General features: G+C 45.8%; 1 long non-coding RNA gene across 2 annotated transcripts; it reads left to right on the top strand.

Annotated features, from left to right (window-relative positions):
* The first annotated feature begins 4,386 nt into the window (after positions 1-4,386).
* LOC144827763 (uncharacterized) lies at positions 4,387-18,510 on the top strand. 2 transcript variants are annotated; one of them, XR_013610353.1, is made up of 5 exons: positions 4,387-4,651; positions 5,257-5,293; positions 15,926-16,008; positions 17,204-17,236; positions 18,363-18,510. It is a non-coding gene; the product is annotated as an uncharacterized LOC144827763 (long non-coding RNA). The 2 variants fall into 2 exon arrangements; XR_013610352.1 differs by lacking the exon at positions 15,926-16,008 and having other exon boundaries at positions 4,390-4,651.
* Positions 18,511-20,288: the final 1,778 nt, after the last annotated feature.

Genomic DNA, 20,288 nt, shown 5'->3' with positions numbered 1-20,288 from the left:
TTCCTCTATCAAGATTTTAGCAGGAATGCCAGTGCCTCATGTTACTGTTTGAGTAACAGTTTTGTTATTAAAGTTTCAGTGATGTACTTGGCAAGAAAAAAAAACATATTGCCACCCATCAGAGTTATCATTGTAAAATTGAGTTAGAACATCTTAGACAGCACTTAAGTGAATTAGCAAATTAGTGTATTAAACTATTAAAGTCACCTAACTCTTCTCCTATTTTTTTTATTCGAAAGAAAGGGTGAAAGGTAAGCCCAAGTACAGACTAAATAGCACCCAACAGAATAACAGCTAAAAACAAATACCAAATGCCTTTGATACATGTCTTGTAAGAGCAGAGTAGAAACATAAACATTTTCATTAAGTTAGATCTCAGGAAAGCCTAATCAGAGTTTGAGAGAATGATTAGTGGAAAACTGCATTTCAAACAAAATTTGGGTCGCTTGAATATCAGGTCATGGCCTTTCAACTCCAAAGTGCTCCTATAGTATTCCAAAAATGCATTGCTGAGTTTTTGATAGGGTATTTAGATATGTTGTATACAGTCTATCTGGATGATACTGTAGTTTATTTGGACTCTTTAGAGACGCATAATCAACAGGTTATGGCAATCTTAGAACGGTTAAGAGATTATCATCTTTTTACTAAATTGGATGTATGCTTTTCATTCTACTGATGTACGGTTCCTGGGTTGTATAATTATATTGGAGGACATTATTATAGATCTGCAGAAAATATAAGCAATTGCTCCGTGTCTCACACCAAGTACAGATAAAGCTATACAACGTTTTTGTGAATTTAAGTTGTACAGAATAAGTACTTATTAGCTTTCTAAAATTATAAGACCCATCACCAAGTTACTACATTCAGGAGCTGTTTTTGTGATCTCAAAGGAGTCCAACCAAGCATTTTATTTTTTGAAATAATGTTTTATTAGTGGTCCTATTGTACACATTCCAATGCTAAACATTAATTTATTATTGAGATGAATGCCTATTAGCATGCTATGGAGGTCTGGTGTTTTGTCAGTGAGAAATTGAAACAAAAGGCAGGTCAATCCAGTAGCCTATTTTCCAAATGTTTTCTCCAGCAGAGTTAAATTAAATTATCACTGATGAAGAACTTTTGGCTATTAAAAGATCTTTAGAGCAATGGGGGTATTATTTGTTAGGAAACAAAAAACGCTTTAGAGATATACACAGATCATTGGAATTCACAATTTGTAGAATCAATTAGAGCAACTATAATCAATCAGTAATATTATAAAGCGCGACTACTCACCCTTGAGGGTCTAAAAGCTCTGAGTGGGGTGGGTGGGTCTGTGGTTCAGTTGAAGAGCCATGCCATTAGGTCCTTCCTGAATTGCGTCAGCGATGGTGATTGTCTGAGGTGCAGAGGCAGGGAGTTCCGGGTCTTCACAGCAAGGTAGGAGAAGTATCTTCCTCCAGCCGTGGTCTTGTGGATCCTTGGCATGGTGGCCAGGGCAAATTGGGTTGAGTAGAGATGTCTGTTGAGAGTGTAGAAGAAGAGGCGGTGGTTGAGGTATGCAGGTCTGGCATTGTGGAGGGCTTTGTAGGCATGCATGAGAAGCTTGAAGGTGATTCTTTGATTGACAGGTAGCCGGTGAAGGTCTCTTAGGTGGCCAGTGATGCGGTTGCTGCATGGGATGATCAGGATAAATCAGCTGGGTGTCATCAGTGTAGGTGACGATGTTGAGTTTGTGGCTTCTGACGATGGCTGCAAGTGGGGCCATGCAGATGTTGAAGAGAGTGGAGCTCAGGGGGGATCCCTGAGGTACTCTGCAGCAGATCACTGTGGGTTCTGGGTTGAATGGTGGAAGTCTGACCCTGTGTTTGGTTGGTCAGTAAGGAGCGGACTGATTCTAGGTTCTTTGTCGTGGGTGCCGGCATCATAGAGTCTTGCCCAGAGGATGTGGTGGGAGATAGTGTTCAAGGGTACTAAGAGGCCCAGGAGGATGAGGGCAGCAGTCTCGCTTCAGTTGAGGAGCGTGCAGATGTCATCTGTACTGGCAAGGAGAGTTGTGTCTGTGCTGTAGTTGCTTCTGAAGCCCGATTGGGAGAGGTCCTCAATGTTGTTCAATTCTATGAACTCAGAGAGTTGGACCTTGATGACTTTCTCAATGACTTTGGCTGGGAAGGAAGCAAAGAGACGGGTCTGCAGTTCTTGAGGTACGTCGGGTTGGCAGAGGGTTTCTTAAGCAAGGTGTTGATATCTGTGTGCCTTCAGTCTTCCGGGAAGGTTGCAGAGTCAATGGAGTGGCAGATTTCAGGTGTTATGGAGGTGCTTGCTCTGTTGAAGATGTGGTAAGGGCAGGAATCTGAGGGGGATACATAGTGGATACTCTTCATGATCCTGAGGGTGTTGTCAGAGGTGAGGGTAGTCCAGTTGGTCAAGGTTTGCGGGGGTCTCGAACCATTGGTTGCAGTGGTTGCGGGTGGTGTGGGTGGGTCTTGTGTTGCGAAGCTGTTGCAGTTCTCCTCGATCTTTTGGTGAAAGAAGGTGGTAAGATTGTCACAGAGGTCTTGAGATGGGGGAAGTCTGCGGTTCCTCAGCTGGATTAAGTGAATTTGTTGACCACGTCAAAAAATGTTATTGCTGTTGTGTGCATTGGCATTGATGTGCTCCTCAATGGCTACTTACTTTGTTGTTCTGATGAGGTGATGGTGTGTGGTGACAGTGGATTTGAAGGCTGTGTCGTCTGCCATGATCTTGCTGCTCTTCCATCTTCTCTCATGCATTGCAGGTGCGCCTGGATTCTTGGAGGGCTGGGGAGGACCAGCTGGCTTTCTTGGAGGGTCATAGGGTCAGTCCTCTTCCGTCTTTTCAAGTGTCATTCACATTGACCAGACTCCTGAGGCGTGAGCCGGGAGTATAGTCAGTGATTTTTACGTATTTTCTTTGCATTGCTGCTATTAGGATTTTACTCGCACTCACCTAATTTGCTTTGTTTTTAAATTCTCTTTGTTGCTGCTCCTGGTGGGAAGGGCGGGAGGGGTGTGTTGAATCGGGTGGGGGCCTTGGCATTTGGTTACGATTCTGCCGGGGTGGCTGGAGGGGAATCGCAGGGTTAGTGGGCCAGTTGTTGCGGCCACGCTTGCCTGATCTGCATAAATGTGGACACAATGGCGCCCGCGCAGTGGACGCGTGCAGCGGGCACATCGCTGGTGCTCCAAAGACATGCCAGAGGCAATCCCGTCTGCGCCTGTTCGCGCTGGGCTGTCGCCAGGACCCCTGCATTTTCCTCTATAGACCCGCTCAGCTACTCACGGGATGAGCTCCTGGGTCTGGCATCTAATTGCCCTTCTCTACCCTGGGCGTTCCAGGAGCAATCCTTTCATTGTGAATTCTGTGCCTTTGAATTGGCCCCAGTGGTGCGACCTATTTGCCTACCTAGCTCCACAGAATATAGATTCCTTAGTTTGAACTTTCCCTCCTTGGCGAAACACCATACTGAGGTGTTTGACCTCTTAATTGACGAGTCCCCTGATGCCCTATTCCTAACGGAAACGTGGTTTACCCAAGACTCAGTGGCGGAGCCTTGGCTAGCCCTTCCACAAGGTTATGTGTTAAAAGCCATTTAACAGAGAGGGGGGGTAGTATCGCAGCGGCGGTTAAGTAAGCCTATACTTTTAGCCTGTGTAGAGACAAGAAAGCGGGCTGTGGATGTGCTCTTTTTAACCACTTGGCTGCTAAGGGTGTTCGATGAGCTCCATTGACTTTCCATTGAAATCAATGGAAAGTCCATGACGAGTTACCCTTGTCATTAGCGCTGAAGGGGTTAAAATCGGTCTCAGCCATAACTTTACAATGTCTGGCCTTTTAATTTATAGACCCACCGGACTGCAAACTAGTCTCTCTTTATGTAGGAAAACAAACACACATCGGTGTTCCCAATCAGCATCTTTTCATAAACTACCGAATATAGTCACTGGCAATGGGAATTGTAGTCTTTTCATTATCGTATCTCGATCAATTGTAAAAGTCTCTACTTTATGTTGTACATCATTCAGTTTATTTATCACGCATAACTGAATCATCTAGCATTCACAGGTGTTACCAATTTACATGTTTGTCTACAAATCTGTCATAGTGACGTTATCGAGAAATGACAGACTAAAAATGAATAGCCAGTCCCTAGATGTCTTGAATTACAATCACCATTAGGGTCTATGTACATTGATAGGTAGGTGACATGTCTCTGTAACGCCGTTAAACAAGTAAGATCAAGAATAACTGTCTGAGACATGACCCTTAGAAAACTACAATTCCCAGTGACTGTGACGACATTTTGTAGTTTATGGTGTCGTAATTATTGGAGTACGACAAACATGTATATTGGTAACACCGGTGTAGGCTAGATGATTCAGTTTTGCGTGATAAATAAACAGAATGATGTACAACATAAAGTAGAGACTTTTACAATTGATCGAGATACGATCATTAAAAGTCTACAATTTCCATTGCCATTGACGATATTTGGTAGTTTATGATGACGTAATAATTAGACGCCGGAAACATGCTGTTTGGGAACACCGATGTGCGTTTGTTTTCCTACATAAGGAGAGACAAGTTTGAAGTCTGTTACCTCCATCCCAGCATTGTCCCAGCTGGAGGCAACGATGGACAGGTAAGGGCTATGGTTCGAGATTTGCTTTACTAGAAATACTTCTGCTCTGCATCAGTAGCGCGCTTGTCGTGAGATAAGTCTCTGCCCAGCTCTACATGCAGTGTAGTCTAACTGTGATGCAAAGCATAATTTTCGAATTAATCGAGACGCTCCTGTAGGGGTCGCATTACAACAGGGGACTTAACAGTATGCCATATTCTGTTTTTTAAAACAGACATATAATTATGAAAGCGATGCACACTAGGTAGAACGATTGTAAAACACCTTGTTCTATACGATTTGCAATAGACATAGAAAACCCTTTTTCAGGATTGTTAGAGGGTTTACAGCGCAATTAGAATTCATTTGTATATTCAAGATCAATACAAACATTGCCAAATAGTATAACAGCTTAGAACTTGGTTCATATGCCACACTGTGAGCTAGCCGAGATATGGGTTAAGAATATTACTGACTACTGAGACTCTGTAGTAAAATCCCTGTTAGTAATTATACACAGATTTTAATCATAACTACTGTTGATAGAAACAATGTTTTCTTTAAATAACTGTTTTCTCTAAATAATTATTTTTCCCTGCTTATTTGGATCATGAATTTATCCACAGAGTGGGGCCTCTTTGACAAACACTGGTGCCAAGAGAGGTAAGGTCTAGTCCTTGTGGTGCACTGGTAAGTTTACCATTGCAATCGTACTGAATTAAATGTGGATTTTAATTTGAGAGACAAGAGACGTAGTTTCTTCCTCACTTATTTTTCAGATGTCGGATACCATCGTCATCATCAAAGATTCTTTATTTCGGCCGGATTGCCATAAAAGATAATACACTGCGGTGATACAGATAAAACAAGCAATTGCATCTCGAACAATTAAAAAAAAAAGAAATTACATTTGTTGACTAAACCATAGCTTAGATCCTTAATACATATCGTCATGCAAAATGCTATAATAAGTTAATTGAAACATCAAAAGTGATAGGAATTAGTTACATGTTGATGATGTTTAAAAATTATGCGGTTAGTCAACAGCCCGGGGGGCACAGAACTCTGTTAGATCCATTGGAACATAAAAATGGTTAAGAAATAATTACATATTAATTTTATTAAAATTGTACAGTTAATCTACAGCCCTGGGTAGCAAGCGCCTTCTCTTCTGCCAAAAAGTTTCCAGGTATTTGGCTACTGCAAACACTATCATGCTAGAAAGGTCCGATTTGAGAACCCTGTATGCCTGCAGGCAATGAGTAAAGCCTAAATTTTTGCAGGCTGGAACTATCCACTTCCTTCTCGCCTGCCCGTAGGTTCGACAGAAAAACAGTATGTGCAACTCGGTTTCCTGATCATGGTTGCAGCCGGGGCAGTGACTCAGGGAGGGGTCAGTCCACTTACTAGTGAAGGCTCGGATTGGCAGACTTCCGTACCTCCACTGTAGGTACAGTTTCCTAGTATTAGATGGGAATATTACATCTAGGATTCCCTCCAACTTATAAATATCCTTGATCTTTAGGAAGGAATCAGTCAGGGTGCCTGGCTGGGTGCCCTGTCTCTGTGCCACAATTTTACTTTCTCGGTAGAGTGAAAGTAGCTGTTTCCTTAAAACCGTGGAGCAGGCGGTCGAAGGGTCAAACCACATATCAAGTAGTCCCAAACGCATAAACTCATTTTTTATGTGCTGGAACCAGGGGATGTTCCCTGCGATCGGATAGTTCACAATTTCCTGGAGCTCAGACCTATAGCTTGCCAATTCTGGAGTGGTCCAAATTCTACGCCAGAAGATTAGGGGCATAACTCCCAGATCTTCATCAAGTGGCATTAATCCCAAATCCAGCCTCATTGGCAAAAGGGGGTACTAGGGGGGAGAGATAAAAGCTGCCTGATAAATTTGTTCTCCGTTACCACTAGCTCGCGATTACACTCATGGCCCCAGAGTTCACTGCCATACATGACCGCTCCCCAAGCCTGCACTCTATATATTCCTAACGGGGGACCAATTGCCTTGGTAGTAGATTTGTTTTTATTTATAAGGGCAATTACTCCTCCCACCATTTGGGCCAGTCTGAGTTGTGTTTTTGTTTGGTGATGGCGCCAAGACGTGTGCTCATTTAGAGTCCCCCCTAGATATTCAAATGTTCGGACCCTCTCCAATCTATTTCCGCCAATGCAAGGGTTAGGGCGAGTTTTTGGGGGAGGATTAAAAATCATATATTTGGTCTTGAGGGCATTGATCTCAAGGCCATGGGTTCCACAAAATTCCTCAAAACCCTTAAGGATTCGTTGGATCCCCATAGGTGTCTTAGAGAGAAGCAAGGTGTCGTCAGCGAACATGATCGCCGGCACCCTGCTTCCAGCGAGTCTGGGGACGTCGCCGTCCTCTACCCCATTTAGATGAGAGATTACCCCGTTGACATAGTGGCAGAACAGGGTCGGTGCTAACACACAACCCTGTCTTACCCCCCTGTCAACGGGGAATCTGTGAGATAGAGAACCATCCCGGCCACATCTAACCTGCGCATAGTTATTTGTGTGCAGGCGGATGATCATGTTTAGGAGGTATTGAGGTACCCCCATATTGGACAGAACAGACCAAAGTTTTCTGCGGGGTACGAGATCAAATGCCACCCGTAGATCTACGAAAACGGTGTAGAGGCTGCCACCCTCCATTTTTACCGTTTTCCAATATAAAAGAGCCAAGCGGAAAATTTGGTCTATAGTGGAGGCTTTCTTTCTGAACCCCGCTTGGAAAGGGCTCAGAACCGAGTATTCAAGCATCCATTCCAATAGACGGTCCAGGATGAGCCTTGCGAAGACCTTTTGAGGGACATCTATGAGGCTAATAGGCCTGCAGTTGGCTGGGAGCAGAGGAGAGCCCTTCTTGAAGATCGGTACAATCTCTGCTCCCAGCCAAGTACTAGGTACCTCCATCCCACCCAAGATTGAATTAAAAAGGACCTGTAAGTATGGTGCCCATACAGTTGGTTCATGCTTGAACAAGTCTCCAGGGAGCCTGTCCAAGGCCGGGGCTTTCTCCGCTCTTAATTTATCAATTGCAACGCCAACCTCTCCAACGGTGAATTCCTCCTGGGCCGATTCTGAGCTAGGGCCCCTCACCAGATTGCATATATCCTCTGGGTGATCTATGTTGTCCAGGGAATATAGAGTGCGGAAGTGAGCCTCCCAGACACTAGGAGCAATATTGGCTTCTACTGCTGGTGTTGGATCCGCAGAACCACTTTTAACGATCTGCCAGAATTTCCGGGCGTCTCTAAGATTAAGAGCACCCACCATTTCAGACCAATTTTCGTTATCCCAATCAGTCTTGGCAATCTGAATTTGATGTCTGTTTTCTAACCTTTTTGTCCTCACCAACACGGTGCTAGCCCTCTGCTTCAGAGCCTGAAGGAGTTCGGCTTTGGCCTTCCTACAGGCTGTATTATACCATGAGGCTTTTGTTAATTTGCTAAGCTTTTTTGTTACTCGGGGGTTCAGCACCTCTGTGATTGCATTAGTGAGCTCAGAATGGAGATCACCGAGTGCATTGTATTTCTCCGGAGACAGGCTTAATAAAATAAGCTCTTCTACACTTTGGAAGACCGGTAGGATTGTGGCATAAAGCCGGGCAATAGATGCTGGGTTCCCTATGACTTTTGCCCATCTTATTCCGCGTCTATCGCTAGATAAGATTGCGCTGTGGTCCGAGGGGGTATTAAGCGTCTGGTTCTCACTGATGTATCCTGGCACCTTGAAGTCCAAAATCAGTGGATTGTTATCGCTTTCATCACGAGGGGTTACCTGAAAACTCCTTACCATAGCCCAATTACGGGTTTCCACAAAAATGTAGTCTATACGTGACTCAGACCCTGGTTTATTGTAAGTGGGTTTGGGGGGGATGTCCCCACTGACCCGCCCATTACAGGCCCTTATAGAGTTATTAAGAGACATGGCCATAATTTGGGTAGCAAGCGGAGTCCAGGACTTAGCTGATAAACCTCCAACAGATGGTATGTCCCATTGGTCATCCTCCTCCAATGTGGTACCTTGCAGGAAGGCAGTCAGTGGCTCGAATTGGCAATTAAGGTCACCCCCTACCAGATATGGGGTGCCTTGGGGAATAGAATCGAGAAAGTGAGATAGATCCTCAATTGTTCCTGAGACACTGGTCACGCCCGTAGGTCTTGAATATACGTTAACTAATATAAGTTTAGCCGCATTGGGCCAATCAAGTGCCACACTTTGGATATCCGCGGAATTTGTCTCCAGTTTCGTTGCTGAACATCCCAAGTGTGAACCCACCCAAATGAGTAGTCCACCTGACGGGCGTCCCTTCCCACCCCATTTTGCCTCAATAGAGAATGAGGCGAAACCAGTACGGTGGTGGTCTTCCCTAGCCCACGTTTCCTGGAATAGGCAGACATGTTGTGAGTCAATAAAGGACCCCCAGTCTGGCAAATCAAGTTTATTTGATATTCCTGCCAAATTCCAGGAAACAATTGACAGGGAACCATGCTCCATGACTGCTCTTGTTCTATGATTCATAGCCCCGTTTACAGCCATAGATGGTAGTTCCTGCATTGTAATTGGGCTACTTGGTCCATTTAGGTGTATTGTATCCTCGCTATTTGTGTTAGGGGGAGACTTTTGGACCTAATTGGCTTCCAATTTCATTTGTCTCGCCTACTGGTTTAGTGAGTCAGTCTACACCCTCCAGATCATTTAGAGGATCAAACCTATTATAAAGTGGTAAAGGGTGCGCTAACCTATGGAATGGGTTTGCTCCACGAAATCGTCTCTGGCGAAAAGTAGAAAAAGAATTTTGAGGACCATTGTTCATAGCCCCTGGGTAGAAGTACTCAAGGCCCAGAGATTGAATATCGCCCTCTCGACCAAATCTGGGTTCTCTCCGAATGTGGTCTACAGCCCAAGTGTCTCTAAAATTCACTAGGATACAGTCCCCTTCAAGGTTTTTAGGGTTATTGCCCACCCAATGTACCCTTCTAACACCCACGATCTCTGTTCTCGACGATGGGGGAAGGGTCCTATTCCTATCTAGCCAAAAGACCACCTTGTTCTTTAATTCCCTATGCGATTCTGGAATACCTGCCCCCAAGGATCGCACTCCCACTAGAACTATTGTATAAGGTGCTGCCTCTGGTGGAAGGTTTATGCTAGGGAGTTGGTCTTTACTAGCTCCCTTGTCCTGCTGGATTTGTCTATTTGGCCTTCTGTCTGTAGGTAAGCCACTAAATAAAGGCTGGGCTGCGCGTACCGGGTCCATTACTTTCCCACCTTGCTTTGATGTACCTACGAGTTTCTTCGACTGTGGTTTTGGGGTGGGTGTATTTTTCTTTTTATCTGTTTGTTTTTGGATTCCCCAGCTGCCGCCCCAGCAATTACAGTACTGGGGCCCGGGTCCCTTATAGCGATCCCCGACAACCTAATGGGAAAGTTACCCTTGGCCAAATCAGCTAATAGGAGTGAATTATCTCCAACCTGCTTTTCAATCTGATCTAATTTCGAGTTGATAATCCTGGTTCTCTCTAGGAGAGGCAACATAAGAGCTTTCATCAGGATCTCGATTTTAACCAGGAGATCACCATCAGGTACTGTTGGACATACAAAGGGGCTAGTGACTTCTGTGCCGGGCCTAGGAGAGGTGGGGGGTTGGGGAACAACTATCGGGCCAAATCTAGGGACTTTTTTTGTTGCTTAGCAAGATGGCCCATTAAAGAACTACCCCTTTTCCTGCTATTGGTTTTCGCCCTGTCTGGGGAACCCTGGGACAAAGGGTGAACAGATTGGGTAACAGGCGCAGGGGAATTATGCAAGCCAGCGATGTCACTGCTGGGTGGTGGGCTTAGAAGAGACAGATTTAGGCTCGAACTGTCTGATAAATCCCCAACATCCACCAACCTTATTTCATCCCCTGCGGTGTTAGTTGGCGCGGGGGAAACCGTCGTGCCTATGCGACCTAAAGAAGACCGTTTCCCCGTTATTAAGTCCAAGGAGAGACGTTTTTCTGCATAGACAATCTCCTTTTCCAGTATGGTGGAGGCTCTCTTAAAGATGTGGTCCAGAGTGCCAGTAACCACCCCACTGGAAGTGAGCATTGCAACATGGCGATTTTTCCCAGACCGTAGGGACATAGTACAGATAGCCAGAACCAGCCCACAATTTAAAGTAGCAATCACCCTTGTACCTTGGGTCCTTCAGAGTTTTGCAAACACTAGATTTTCTACAGGTGCCAAGTAAGAAAGAAACAAATGTAAATATAAGGGGGGGTGGCCCAGCCCGGCCTTAGTCGACCTTGGACAGCCTTAGACGGCCCGCCCTTTGCCCGGGCTTTGCCCCGGTCTTTGTCCCGCGCGTGTCCCGCGTAACGCGGGAGTGACCGATGTTATATAGAAGACAAGGGGGCGGGAAGAGGACCCAGGTGTGCTAGGTGATGGAGCGTGCAGACTGCTGGTCCTCGCAGTCCCACTCCTCACACCCACTCCTCGATACAATAAGCTTCCTGCAGGTTTCAACAAGTCTTAGCCCCAAAGCGGCAAGAAGATGGAAAAGGTCCTTTTAAAATGAAGCTATCACTCAGGAGAAGCGGCGGCAGGGAATCACGGCTGCGAGCGGCTCCCACGAAGCGGGGGCCGCGAGCCGTAAATAGCCACAGGTCAAGGGGGCGGGAAGAGGACCCAGGTGCGCTAGATGATGGAGCGCACAGACTGCTGGTCCTCGCAGTCCCACTCCTCACACCCACTCCTCGATACAATAAGGTTCCAGCAGGTTTCAACAAGTCTTAGCCCCAAATCGGCAAGAAGACGGAAAAGGTCCTTTTAAAATGAAGCTATCACTCAGGAGAAGCGGCGGCAGGGAATCACGGCTGCGTGGGAGTCAGAAACATCATGTACACATGGAGGATTTGAGATTGGATTACATATGGTACAACATTGACAAACAGTATGTATAAGAATTTATATATGGCAGTGACAAAGCTTTTTTGAGCACTAAGGTCCTGAAGAAAGCTATGGAGATTTGCCCCATAAGGGGAAACATGTCGACCGGAGGAGCATTGTCGAATTCAAACTGCTCTTGAATCACCGTTGTTTCACTGTTTTTAGACAGGAATACAACCTTTTTTCTGTTATTTTTCACTGCACCGTTTAGATAAAAGAGTTTTTCCCTCTTACACTATTCTCCTGAAAGAAACCTACAGGAGGATACAACTTATTCATTCTGTCCCCCTCTTGGATGGAGGAAGGGCGAAGAAAAGTTGTTTGGCATCCCAGATGATGACAATCCCAATGATGGGACACCAATGATCCTTGACGGATTTTTTCTGTTCCTCTTTAGGTCACTCGAGTCATGGCCTTCTATCCTACATCTTGACTCTGTCTTCTATACAAACCCCTTCCTCCTGTTTTTTTTTTTTTTTGTATTTCAGTTTCTGAGCACTTATGGCTTGTAGTGTCTTTTCTTTCTTTGTATCTTAAGACACTTTTTCTGAACAGACCAAGGATTAGTTTGTTATTGGAAAGCTAAGATCGCAAGTTTTCTGGCAGACTTAGAGGCCTTTCAGCTGTCGCAACTCGTTCTTGAGGGTACATATGTGGCTGGCCATCTGTTAGACCCCATTTTTTCTAACTTCTGCTCTATAAAAATGTATCCACTGGTTCCGCTGGCATGGACGGATCATTCCTTGGTTACATTCTCTCTACAGTTGCAGGGCAAAGTGGATGTGATCCGCCCGTCCCAAGTGCTTAAACGGCCTTGGCATAAGTTGGATTTTGACTCGCTATCTACCTGGCTTGCTGAGCACAGACCTCAATTACCCCTAGATATAGAGGGGGCAAGTTTGTGCTTCCAAGAATGGCTGATGGCCGGCCTGGGCAGCTGTATTCTGGCCAAACAGGGAGGTAAGGGACGTGGGCTATCTAACCTGTGGTTCAAGGATTCGCTAACTTTGACAAAGAAGGGCTGCAAGCATCTGAGCGCTTTTGGCGCCGCTCTTATAAGGCGTCTGCAAAATTAGAATATCGGGTGGCTGTCAAGCAATATCATAAGCTCATTTGGACAGCACAGGCGGAGTTTGTAGCCAATAAGATTCTGGCCAGTACAAACCCTGCAAATACCATCTTCTCCCTGTTCAATAGCATGAAGCGTGCGGGTGGTCCTAGAGTCCATCCCATTGCTTCTAATCACCAGTGTGATGTACTAGTGCAGCACTTCCTGAATAAAGCTGAGTAGATCTATTGCGGCCTTTCTAAGGCGACCCCCCTACGGAGAGCGTAGTGCCTGGAAGGGAGGACATCATGGAGGGCAACGATTTATCATCTTTCACACTTCTGACGCCCTTGGAATTTGAGGCCTTGTGCCACAAAATAAAGGGGCCGATTAGGATGGCGGACGGACTTGCGTCCGTCCGCCACCCTTGAGGAGGAGGGAACGTCCACAGGGGCTGCGGCGTTCCCTCCGTGCTAATTAGGATGTGACCGCCAGGGTGGCGGTCACATCCTCTATATTTAACATTGCGGCGGGTGCAGCTTCAAGCTGCACCCGCCGCAATGTTAAAAAAGCATGTTTTACATTTACATGCACAAAGCGGCCGGCACCGCACGGTGCCTGCTGCTTTGTGCACGCAAATGCAGGGGGGTACCATAGGTACCCCCCATGTGCACCCCCCATTCACCCAGGGGGCCCGCAACGGGCCCCCAAAGTGAATGTCCGTATGCTTTTCCATGGCGGAAAAGCCGCCGTGGAAAAGCATGTATTCACGAACATCCTAATATGGCGGACGGTGTCTCATAGACACCGCCTGCCATGTTATAGCTTTTCCGCCACGGTCGGAAGCCGACCGCGGCGGAAAAGCGGCGGACGGAATTCCAGACCCACCAGCCATCCTAATTTGGCGGTGGGTCTTTGGAGGCTCCGCAGCGGTTTTTCCGCATCCTCCAGGCCGGCGGACACTTCCGCCGGCCCGGAGGATGCGGAAAAACCGCCATCCTAATCGGCCCCAAAGTCTGGTTCCCCAGCTGACCCTATTTCACCAGCCCACTTTTGCCAGTTCCACTCATTGGTTTCTCCTGTGAGTTTAGAATTTGCCAACAGATGGTCAGCTTCTGTACCTTAGACTTGGAAGCATGCCAAAGTCATCCCTTTGTTAAAAACACCCTCTCTTGATCCGGAAGATCCTGGTAACTATCGCCCTATTTTCCAGCTGCCTTTTTTGGCTAAGATGGTGGAGGCACATGTGAAATCCACACTATCTAAATTCATTGAGCAGCACAACAACCACGGCATAGCACCAAATCAGTGCTATTAGTAGTGTCGGAATCCATCCGGAGTAGGTTGGACGGGGGAGACTCGGCGGCCTTGGTCCTGTTGGACCTAAGTGCCGCCTTTGATACGGTGTCTCATGAGATTCTTTATGAACGCCGCCTGGAAGTTGGGATTAGGGATGGGGCTCTGGATTGGATCCGGTCTTTTTTAGATGAACGGTCCTTCCAGGTCTCAGTACCACCTTTCCATTACCAGGAATTTGCCCTGCATTAGGGGGTACCACAGGGCTCCATCCTAAGCCCACTTTTGTTCAATTTTTATGTGAGACCCCTGGCGAAGGTGGCAAAAGGCAGGGGGCTGTCCCTGGTGTCGTATGACGACGACGACACCCAGTTGGTAATTGCTTTCTCAAATAATTGCAGTGCCAATTTGGATAAGTTCAAGGAGGATCTTCTGGCCATCTCTGATTGAATGGTGGCAAACTGTTTACAGTTAAATGCGAGTAAATCTGAGATTCTGCTGTTTGGCAAGGATCGGGAGATATGGTCCGAGCAGTGCTGACCGGTCCGCCTCACACCCGCCCCGTTACCTAAGGAGGCTGTGAAGAATCTGGGCATGTGGTTTGATAATGGACTGACGTTTGAGAAACAAACAAAAGCTGTTGCTGCCGTCTGCTTCGGGCTCTTGCGAGGATGAGACCCCTTTTTGGTTTTTTTTCCTCCCAAAGTTCGGCAGACTATTGTTCAGGCATCCATTCTTTCCAGGTTAGACTATGGCAATTCTTTATACCTGGGCACTAACAAAACCAGCATTAAGCGCCTGCAGAGGGTCCAGAATGCGGCGGCGCGCCTTTTGGTGACACTACCTAGATCATGCTCGGTGGCACATGTGCTCCCCAAACTTCACTGGCTGCCCGTCAAAAAGCACATTCAGTTTAAGGTGCTGTGCATTTCACACAAGATTCTGATGCACCAAGCTCCATCAGGGCTATCGCGCTTGTTCATGCCCTATGTGCCTGGGCGTTCGCTGAGATCTGCCGACCTTGAGCTTGTTTGTGCACCTCGAGTCTGGAGAGTGAGGGCCGGGGGACACTCTTTTCGCTTTCTGGTGGTATTGGAACTCACTCCCGGCTCATATTAGAGTTATTCCAAACCTTTTGGCATTCCGTAAGACCATAAAGACCTGGCTATTCCCTATGTCTGATGCTTAATCACTAGGTTTGTCTCTCTTGCTCTTGTCTCTGGTTTCTGGTTGCGCTGGGACGCCTTGTTGCTGAGACAGCCATGCGCATTACAAATCCCAAATAAAATAAAATAAATAAATAATTCTCCTTCACCCCATGACAGCCCAGTGCATTGTGCAATGGGTTAGCACATTCCTGCCACTGGCTTTATTGCCTTGTGATGAGTGCAATTTTACCTGATCTCAGGTGCACGTCCACCTGGTTTGTTTATAGAGCATTCTGCAGTTCCCTGTATCCTTCAACTCTCTAGAAACTCCTAATGGGAGGCTAGCTTTCTGCACATTTTAACTGCGGTGTGCTGCATCAAGTGAGGCTATTATTTTTAAACTAAAGGGCCACGTCTGAAAAGCACTGTTCATGGTTTATCTCTGTTGTAACATTCTGTTGTTTAGAAGTGTTACTTTAGCTAACTTTGTTCAGTACCACAGTGATTCTCTATACACTTTACTATTCAAAGATGGCCGCCTAGTATGATATTTACTGAGGGGCCATCTTGGAATGGTATTTGCATAATGTATGTGGTTCTTTGCTTCCAGATGGCCAACACGTCACTTCTAAATATGGCAGCTATACTGGAAGTATAAAACAACAATACACTATGTACAAAACCATTGCAAAATGGCTACCCAGTAGTATGTTTAATTTTATTTATGTACTAGCAGCCCGTCCCGACCTTGTCCGGGTATGAAATAGAATGTGTGTATTTGGCAAGGGCAATTTATTTTAAAATCTCGTGGTAAACAAAATTTTTTGTTTCATTACAATAGGGACGGAGAAGGCCCAGCAGCAGCCCTGGTTGATTTTAGCAGGCGCGTGTAATGTCGTTGAATGAGAGAGTTATAAGCTGCAGGTAAATCCGTTTAATGAGAGAGTTGAGTGACAGCGAGTAGGATAGGCTGCAGTAATTGTCCCTGCAGACACGCTCATTTGCGTGTTCCCCCGCTTGAGGCCCAGATGCAGGCCTGTTTGATGTTAGCAGGCACGTGTTGCCCCCGCTTGAGGCCCAGCTGCAGGCTATCAGGCGCGTGTAATTAGTGTACTAATCCGCCGCCTGAGCCCGGCTTGAGCCCTGGTTGATGGTAGCAGGCGCGTGTAATTTCGTTGAATGAGAGAGTTCAGTAACAGCGCACAGGAGACGCTACAGTAACGTTACATACCAGGCCTCCAGGTGAATGCGTTTGTCTCACCCCCAGCACACGGCCACAGCAGACGATCTTCTGATTAATGTATGACCCACATGGCATGAAGGGCGGAACGTAGCACACTCCCCCAGCATTTCCCACGCCCCCAGCGTGCCCCTTGATGCGGCGCAATTGCGTTCACATGGCATAAAGGCCGGACACACGCCCCCAGTGTTTCTCATGCCCCAGCGTGCCCCTTGATGCTGCGCAGCAAGGTAATTGGCGCTTGTATGTACGACTCACATGGCATGAAGGGCGGACACACGCCCCCAGCGTTTGTCACGCCCCCAGCCCACGCCCACAGCACAACGCAGACACGCCCACAAGGGACTACTTTGCCTGGACGGTTCTTTTACCTTTTAAATGTATAGAGGAGTTGGCCTAACGGCTAAGGCGCTCGACCTCGGACCTGGGGATCTGGGTTCGAGTCTTGGTAACGACGCCAAACATCCTGTGATTCTGGGAAAATCACTTAACCTCCCTGTGCCTAACAAAAATGTATGTGTGTCCCCATGTAACGTAACTGGTGCTATGTAAAAAGCTCTGATACCTGATTCAGTTCGGGTCAAGTTCGCGCTATATAGAACTCTGCAAAAAAAAATATATGGTGACCGTCTGCATAGCCTATGTCCTTCTGCTGAAACTGCCCTTTCCAACGCTGTATTGGGTGTTGTGATTGGTGCTGTGGTTACTGAGATTACCCGGCTCAAAGGTTTGGGCTCTCTCTTTATAATATTAGTATGGATATGGATTGCAAGCATTTGCTTGCCAAGTTCAGGTGAAAGCATGTTTTCTTTTTCTACTTTTATTCTTTTCATGTATATTCAATACACTTGCTGAGTTTGTGTTTCTTTTTTATTACAGATGGCTAGGTGAATGCAGCATTGATGATGGAATGTAAGTATGAGTTAATGAGTGCATGTATGTTGACTTATTGAGTGCCTACATTTATCAGAGACTTAAGAGACACTTATCCCTCAGACCTATTGCAATTGCCATTGATTGTTCATGTTCTTAAGTCAGATTTACTAATTAAAATGATAGGTTTCTTCTGAATGAAGCTCAATATTAATATACACTGAGAGCAACCTCCCATTCAGATCAATTTAAAGTAATATTAAGGGTCTGTGAGAACATTAGCCTCAAAGCTTACCTCAGTAACGATGCATGTATTCTTTCTTAATTCTTTCTAGAAGCTTTGGGGCACATTTACTACACGTTCACGCAACGAAGGGCAGCAAGCAAAGTTGCTGCAGTGCACTGCGTGGAAGAGAGAGAGCAGAAATGGTTCATACTTCCAAAGTAATGGAGCACTTCTGCTCTCCCTTTGAGCTGATGCGTTGTATGCAGTCTAGCACAACACAGGCACCCTTACACTCCAGTGCAAAGGTGCCTGCTTTACAAGCAGGATTGTTTTTCTGCAGAAAACCAATCTTTAGATGCATTTTTATCTTTCTACATGTACTGCATAATGCAGTACATACGGAAATAATGAAGAGAAAAAAATATATTTTTCTTGTTACGCCTCACTTGGGAATCCGTATCATTTTGACTCATTCCCATTTATTCAAGTCTTTGTAACTCTGGGAATGCACCACAATACATGGATAGATGCATGGAAACACCCATTCTCCTCCCATGGAGCACACCTCTGTAGCGCAACGCAGCACAAGCAGCTGTCTTGCGTTACATTTCATTCCAAGGCCTCGCAAGGCCACAGAAATCAGGCCTTGTGTGGCCTTGTAAATATTACCGAAGCCTTTGCATTGTCCTTGTGTTGCTTTGCATTTCACAAGGTCAACGCAAAGGTATCATAAATATGGGCTTTAGTTCAGTTACTACAATCATAGTTATTCGTTCTGTCTTTTTATCAACTAATATATTTTTTTTCAACTAAGATTATTTCAGAGCACATGGTTTAAATGCCTATATAAATGTTACTCTGTAAAGCAATTTTGGTTTAAAAAATCCACATTTTAGTTTCAACTTGGCTTATATTTTTCAATTTTTTCTCTTGTTTCAGATGAATGAACACCTCCAACGTGTCTAACTATTCTGTGATTCTGTGGTTATAACACGTACCAAAAACCTAGGGAGATACCATTTACTTATTTATTTTTATATGCCATAGCTAATGGTAGAAGCAAATAAAAGCAACGTATTTTAACATTTGCAGTTGTAGTGAAAGTGCTAATGTTACATATAAAGTCCAAAAGAGAGATACATTTTGGTTAAGAAAGGGAAAGGGGAGAATCGCAAAGCCTTCAAAATGCATTTAACCATGCTTCTAAATGTGCAATAAAATAGGGCTATATGTATGAAGCTGTTTTGCGATCGCAAACACTGCAAATTGCAAACAAATTGTGTTTGTGATCGCAAAACACAGAATCCCTATGTATGAGAGCCATCCTGAGAGCAAAATTAGCGATTAGCAATTTACGACGCATGAATTCTGCAAAAATTTGTGCGAACTCGCAATCTGCGACACACCAATTGCGAAAGTCACTATTAAGGAGTTCTCAAACTGCGAATTCGCAAAATGAAACGCATGAAAAAATCGCAATTTGTAATTTCACCAAATACGCAATTTTGCTAATCACAACTACCACCAAATCTGAGCAAGTGGTAACCAGGTGCAGCCTATTTAAAGAGGCCCACAATGCCACAGGGCTTTTCCACAATGGCTGGGCTGTATGTGATAGCCAGTAGGCTATGGATCAGAGCTGCTGCACAGAGAAGGAGACACCAGGAAAGGATCTTCAGAGCGCTCATTATCCTGCTCCAGCGGACTGTGGAGGAGAGCCATGTGAACTACAGGCTGGACGAAGACAGCATCCTGTACCTAATAGCGGAGCTCAAACCCATACTAGAACACCCCACACGCAGGACACATACCATCCCCATCCATGTACAGGTCTTGTGCTCACTGCATTTACTGGCATCAGGGAGTTTTCAATGGGTGATATCCACAGCAGGAGGGGTCTCTCAGAGTGCACTGTCGCACTTCTACCACGCCTTCCTTGATGCAATGGTACAGAGCCTGCATCACCACATCCAATTCGCCAGCACAAAACAGGCACTAGACCAGACCAAGCAGGAGTTCTACCAGATAGCCCAATTCCCCCACATAATTAGCTTCATAGATGGGACCCATGTCGCAATTTCCTCCCCTCACAGAATGAGTATGTGTTCAGGAATCACAATTCCCTGAACATACAGGTAGTGTGCAATGCAAAACATTTAATCACTGACATAGTTGCGAAATACCCAGGCAGCACCCACAACTCATTCATCTTTCGCCACAGCGGTATTCACTGACGACTCACAAATGGGAAGTTTGCGAGGGCTACCTATTAGGTAAATGCATTGGTCAAAAGGACACACCAGTAAAGCACAGTAGTGGCAGGACAGTGTTTAACCTGATTCTTCTCACCCTGCAGGTGACAGTGCGCATGCTGTCCGTGACTTCATCCTGACTCCGTACCTGAATCAAGCCACCACTGGGGAGCGGAGGTACAACAGTGCCCATACAGCCACCCGCTGTTCCATTGAGAGGACATTTGGAATACTCAAGAGCTGTTTCCGCTGCCTATATAAGAGTGGAGGGTCACTACAGTACAGCCCAGAGACATGTTACAAAATAGTGGTTGTGTGTGCCATGCTACACAACATCGCCACCAGGAAAGGCACACCAGTGGAGGTCACAGATTCAGACTCATCAGATGAGGAGGGGCCAGCTCCAAGATGCAGGCCAGGCGGTGGTGTTGGTGTGGCTACCGGCCGCCAGAGCTGAGATGAGATCACACAGAACTATTTCTAGGTGAGCAATGATGACATAATGCTACAGATTGGTGCAAAACTGTGTTTTTATTTCCTTCAGTGCAGGAAAGTTTCCCTCACAAAGCCTGACGTGCATACTATTTGAGTACAAATGTATTGCACATGTTAA

This window comes from Lissotriton helveticus, chromosome 4_1 (genome assembly GCF_964261635.1).
Source record: "Lissotriton helveticus chromosome 4_1, aLisHel1.1, whole genome shotgun sequence".
NCBI classification, from domain to species: Eukaryota; Metazoa; Chordata; class Amphibia; order Caudata; family Salamandridae; genus Lissotriton; species Lissotriton helveticus.
Note: the sequence above shows the minus strand (reverse complement) of the source record. Positions and strands in the feature narration are given on the sequence as shown.